Raw genomic sequence first — 6,454 nt, forward strand, 5'->3', positions numbered from 1 at the left:
GCCGGGGTTAACTCGCCGGAGCGACCCGGGCCGGGCCGGCGGAGAAGGGGGAAGAGGCCGCCAGCGGGGGCTGTCGCCCCCCCCGGCCCCACTCCGCCCTCCACAGCGGCAAAGGTGGGGCGTTAGCCCCGGCAGCCCTCGGGGAGGGCCGTCCCGCACAAGGCAGCCTCCCCTCCCCGGCCCCACACCGCGGGTCTCCGCTGAGGGGCCGGGGGAAGGAGCCCGCCGCGGCCTCGCAGTCCCGCACCCGCCCAGAGGCAGAGGTTTCGCCCCGGCGTTGCGGCGAAAGTGCTGGAAGCACGCGGGCGTTCGAGGCGTTTTCCGCCGCTTCCCGCCGTCAGCGGTCAAGGGACGGTGGGGGCCTCGCCCCGCCCGAGGCGCCCGGGGCCCAAGTCCCCTCAGGGCCCGGCCCGGGGCCACTGGCCCCCCACCCCGCGCAGCCAGAGACCGGCTGCCAGGTTGTGTCCCCGGGGCGCTGAGGTCGTTCCTGTGTCTTAACAGCGTGCTGCCATGTTGGGGTTAGGTCGGAAAGTCCTCCCTTGGCAGGGGAAGTTCCTGATAGCCTGGGCACCTACGGTTCTAAGCGCCTGTCAGGTACTGTCCGCCAAGGATCCCCTCACGCAGCCTCTGCCGAGGTTTCCTCAGGTACCGCAGGCAGGTGCCCAGGGCACAGCTTCGGTGCCGTCCCGTCCTTGAGGCCTGGGCCGAGTTCCTCGTCCTCTTCGATAGCCCTCTGCTTAAAATGGACCCCGACATGGGTTTCTTGCATAGTTTCGTGACAGTCTGTGCTTAATTACGCTCGTTCCTGTGCTCAGACTTTGGCAAAGGCGAATGGCTGTCCCAGTTCTGTGAGAACTGTGAACCTCAAACTCCAGAGAATGAAAATGCAAGGAAGAGCTAAAACTCCAAGGATTTCTAAATCAGATGGAAATATGGCTTCTCCCAGGCTTGAGACACGATAACTCTGGAAACAGAACATATTTCTAAAAGAGTGGTGTTTGCTTTATGAGTCATAATGTGCTCTCTTATAGCTAATGGAAGGACACAGATCCTGTAAAAGAGGATGATTTTGTGTAATATTTGATATCCAACAACACTTGCCAAGAGAAGATTTGTTCATTGCAAGGTATTTATTTTAATATGGCCGTCCATGTATTCTGCACATGAATAACAGTATCTCGCCTCTTACAGCAACAAGTTTCCTGGTGTGCTTGCCATTAGGATTCTTTGAATTATCTAGTCACATAGTGGACACTAGACCGTTTTGTGACGTTGGATATTGTAGCTTGCTTAACTCTTTATCAGTACTTCCCTGAAACTGATTTAAAGCTAAGTGTGACCTGAAATTGATATAATGTCTATAATACTTAACATTTTAAAAACACTTGACAATTGTTGCATCGAGCAAGCTACACAATTTGCTGTGAATATTTTAAAATAATTAAACTGGAGAATAAGGAATTATCTACAGTAAATGGAATAAAAAGGAAAAGGACTGTAAAATGAGCAGAACAGGCTAGGAGTGTTGGAAAGAAGGGGTGAAAGTTCAAGGGATGGGTGTATGTTTACAAAGTACTGGTTTAACAAACTTCTTGAAGGCAATCAGAAAACCAGCCCTTCTATGAGAGTCATTTAACTATTTGCTTCAATTTCTAGTCATCTTTTGGGGTAGGTGTTCACCATGTCTGATGTGAGGCAACTAGTATTTCATGCAGGATGCCATCTTGGTTTCTTCTTCAACAGGAAAAGTTAATTCCCATTGCTTATAATTCTCTTCAAGCATGAAATGTTTTTCCTTCTGCCCTTTCCTGAGACTAGAGAGTTTCTCATTCTGGACGAACTCTTTCAACCTGTTACTTCTGCCTGTTTTCTTCCCTGTTAACCCTTCTCCAGACAGCATCACGTGAGAGAAGGAAAAAAAATCAGGAAGTGATGGAGAAATAAAAGCTTTAGGAACTCAAGAGGGCTTGTGGGAATGTGGGTGGTTTGTTTTGTTCTGATTTTTTATTTTTTCTTTTTAAATGACCAAAAATTGTAGATGCGAAAGTCATACAGAATGGAGAAAGGGAACTGTGGGAATCTGATCTGAAACATCTATAACTCCCTGGGCTTTGTGCCAGCGTGCACATACACAGAAAAAAATGATTCACTGGGTGTAGTGTCAGGAAATACCCTGGGGGACAGTTGGATTCCTTCTTAAGGGATGCTGTGGCTGTAGCTGACAGAGTCACATACAGTTAAAATGTGAAGCAATGGCACAAGTAGAAAGTACTTTCCTGCTGTGAGTACATACTGAGGCCAGCTATTTAAGTGAAGAGAATTTATGGCACTGTGTCTTCCCAGTACAGACCTGATTTAGAAGAGCATTTGTGGGCTATTAAAATTAGATACCTATATATTAAACTATTTGGTCGTTCACAAAGAATTGTAAAAATCTAATGATAAGGAATTTATTAATGGTTTCCTGTTCCAAAGAGGCTTAACCTGAGGTTTGGAAGCCTTTTGTGAATGTGAGGGCATTTTTTTTTTTGATAACTCAGTTTGCATGGTCTAGAAATGTTAAGAAGATGAATCACATGTGATGTGGTGGGCCATGTTAAAGGTACTGAGTATTAGCAGAGTGACGAACTGAAAGAGAATGACTCTGAATCCCAAAGACTCTGTGGAGTTTGCTGGATAATTATTGTGCATCCATTGATTTTTTTTCTGAAACAGATTTAGATGGAAGCTTGTGAGCACATTTTTTTAAATCTTATTCCCTCTTTCTCATTTAGAGATGCAGCCTCTTAACACAGCTAACTATTGGTAATTGAATCAGAGACGCTGTTGGATCTCTCAACTTCCATTTCAATTACAGTCTTTAAAGATTTTTGGAATTTCATAAGTTACTCATGCAAAAAAATATTTGCTGACATTGCACTTATGGTATGTCTTTGGACAGATTCAGGTAACAGAATGAAGTAAACTCTAGAGTAGTCAGTGATTCTATTACATGAAATTTTTTGGGATGCTCACATTCAGATTGCTGATCGGTGTTCAAATATGGATTGTTATTTGTAATTGGTGGGCTAATTAACAAAATTATTTCATGCTTGGACTATGTGAATTTAAAATCTCATTTGGTCTTAGTATCCATATTGATAGTTTTAAAGCATGTTTCTGGAGCAACAGGTCACTTTGAAATTAACTTTTTATGAAAATTAGTGCCAGGAAAATATGTTCTCAGTGATCTACCTAGAAGGCAAATGTGGATAGGATGTGAACATGATTGAGGTAATTTTTTTAAACTAAAATTTATATCTGTATTCAAATACTTCCTGGAGAATATGTCTATGGTCCATGAAGCATACCTATGATGATATGATCATTGCGTTATCTAAGTGTGTTGATTGTGTTATCTAACTGACATTTTGCAATGAAAACCTGTATACATTTCCTTCTACACTTTTAAGAAATGAATTGCCATGAGAATCTTCCCATGGTGGATACACACCAAGGCACGCCAAACCTTCCACTCTCAGGGTGGAGAAAGTAGAGTTGGAAAATCCAGTTGAAAATGTAACTGTTAACAGTTATTGTCTGAGTTTAGTCAAAAGCTTGAGATTGGAGCCCTGAGCTCATAAAAAGCCAAAGGGAGACCATATGGGCTCCAGAAATTAGAAGTGAGAAAATAAACAAATATGAAACATCCCTTTTTTCCTATTTCCCTTTCCTTCTCCTGCTCCAAAATTTTGTTTTAATGAGAAGAAAATGCCATAAAAAGAATTATTCATAAAACAGAATTTTATGGCAAGAATGCAACATTTAAGAATAATATAAAGCCCATTTAAGTAACAGGTATTAATAACTCTTTTTAATGAAAGCTGTTCAAGAGCTTTACTATTACTACTCGTTGCTTCAGTATGTCAAATAGAAGAAGATTAAAAAATCCTTTGCTGCTACAAAAATGCCCCAAGAAATAGTCCCATGTTTCTGTATTTAAAATGGTGATAAATTCAATATTTCAAAAACCTGCTTTAAGCTACAAAAATGACTTTCATGTGGAAGACAGAACCCCATCTCCCTAGCCAAACATTTCCGAGTACAGCTGATTCAGTCAATATTGTAATGATAATCAATCTTCTGTTTGTGTACGAGGTATGTAAAGGAAGTGAAAAATTATAGGGATCCTTTGGGGTAAATTGTAGGAAAATTACCCTTTTCAGCAAATAGCTTATTTGGCATATTTATCTGAAACATTTTTAAAGGCTATTCGAAAAATACCTGCAGGGACACTTCTATCTCTGATACAATATAGTCAAAATCAATGGGCAGTTGCTGTTGGTGGTCTGAACTGATGAAAGCTTTTTAAGTTTACTGCACAGATTGATGCTGTCTGAAGGCAAACTAGCAACCTTAGTCCCATGGATTATTTTAGCATAGTACTATATAAACCCCAAAAAGCCTCTTACAAAACGCTATAGGATCTGTTTGAGATTTCCAAAGTAAACAAATCAGCCATTATTTCCCTGTTATCACCAGAATACATCCCCAAAGCCTATGCCCATCAAGTTTATTACAGTTTTTAAAAAGATTGAGTCAGTAACACCAATTACACTGACACTTTGATAAAGAGAAGACTCCGGAAAGTTACATATTAGCAACAAGCCTTCAGCTGCATTTGGTGGAATAAATAAGGAACAAACAGAAGACAATATTTTCCAGAATAATAACCCCTAGGTAATGTATCTGATTAATTTTGTAATACTTTTTGCAAATAGCTGATGACTTTTTAAACATTTTTCCAGCTATGGAAATGTTCTGATGGTGTGATGAATAAATTATTCAGCAAGTATTTCTTTTATTCATCTAGGTGTAGCAGGTTCCCTTACCTGCCTCTAAAACTTCTTCTCTGAGATGAAGCGTGACGAAAGAAAAAGACAGACCACCCAAAACTGAGAAGGAATTTGGCTGGTGGTCAGAATACAAGCAAAAAACCTGGACAAGCATTTCACTTGCAGCCCTGTGTTCAAAATCCACTAGCAGTGTTCCTGTGAGGTACCTCAGTTCACACTCTGTTGCTTTCTCTGGGTGGCTAACAAAGAAAGCAATATATCTTCAGATATGATTTCCCTCCCTTTTCTGAATCTTTATTACTGTTCAGCCTCTGCAGTATATCAAGAAGATACAGTGCCGAGCAGGAAAATATTCAAATGGTAGAAGAAATTATTACGTGCAAGACACGGTTTCTGCAATTTTTCCAGTGAAATGTTTAGAATTGGGTGTGGAGGTAGCAATGGGATCAGAATGGGGCAGAAATCAATCTGGAGAAAATCCACTTCCTGCACTGTCCATCCCGCTAATGATTTACCAAGTGAACGTCTCATAGTCTCTGCATGGCTCGATTACAGATGACTTTTTCCTCATGAGCTAATAGTGGAAGGCCTAAATGGGGGGGGGGGGGGGAATTAAAAAAAACATGCTTATTTCAAATATTTTACTAACTTTCATTGTGGATAAGTGCTGACACTTGTGCTAAGGCAGCCAGCGCCACTGAGGGCTGGGGGGCCCTTCACCTCCTGTACCATTTGCAGAACCTCTGCAGTGGTGCAGCTCTGGTTAAAACTCGGTGTTTTCACTTTGCTTTTTATGTGATTGTTGCACTACTGGTGTCGAAGGATCCTTGGCTTTCTCTCCTGTCTGTAGTATTTTACAGTTGGCTGTGCAACACTGATGGGGCTGTTAGGTTTCACTGCAGTGATGGCTTACTTTGGGTGTTGCCATTGAGCAGGCTAAGGGATGCAACTTAATGCCCCACTGTTGAAAGTGCCACCTGAATCCAACCCTAGTCAGTCATTAAGAGGTATGGAAGCCTAGAAAAAATCCATGATTTGGAGAAAGTGGGGAAGAAATGTCAGGAGTCCATTTTTCACGGCCTGCTTGCAGTCAGCCTTTTGAAGGCCCATTATTTCAATTTTTTTGTTTCATTCTAGTACCAATGTATTTAGTGCAGCAAGTAATCTGAAGACTAAGCCTTCCCAGAGCATTGCATTGCTAATTCCAGTAAGTCGTACTCTCATCATATGCAATAAGAATGTTGTATAAAACTTACTGATTACTCTTGTTCCCCTTTAGCGCTCCTGTGGACTGGCTGATACTTTTACAGGGTCACTGCAGGTAGAAACCAAAGTGATGAGTGGACTGCTGGCAACAAGTGGCACACACAGCCATGCGTTTGCAGGAATTTCAATGCAATAATGGAGAAACAACATACGTGTTGAATCTTTCCTTAATGTGCCCCAGACGGCTGATTCACAGTGCTTTATTTAGGTGGATTTAGCATCTGTTTCGTCTTCGAAATGCGCACTTATTTTGATTTATCTAAGAGCGGGATGGGAGAAGGAAAGCCTCGGTTCCGATTCCTATCGGCTGCTTTCCGTTTCTGCCGCAAACCTGGCGGAGGAGCGAGTTTCGG

At 42.1% G+C, this 6,454-nt stretch overlaps 1 protein-coding gene across 1 annotated transcript in view; it reads right to left on the reverse strand.

Moving 5' to 3' along the window:
- The window catches only part of ADAMTS12 (ADAM metallopeptidase with thrombospondin type 1 motif, 12), a 170,744-nt gene that overhangs the window by 163,750 nt on the left and 540 nt on the right, over positions 1-6,454 (reverse strand). The window lies entirely within an intron of this gene.

This window comes from Haliaeetus leucocephalus, unplaced genomic scaffold (assembly GCF_000737465.1).
Source record: "Haliaeetus leucocephalus isolate CR32 unplaced genomic scaffold, Haliaeetus_leucocephalus-4.0 Scaffold174, whole genome shotgun sequence".
Lineage (NCBI taxonomy): Eukaryota > Metazoa > Chordata > Aves > Accipitriformes > Accipitridae > Haliaeetus > Haliaeetus leucocephalus.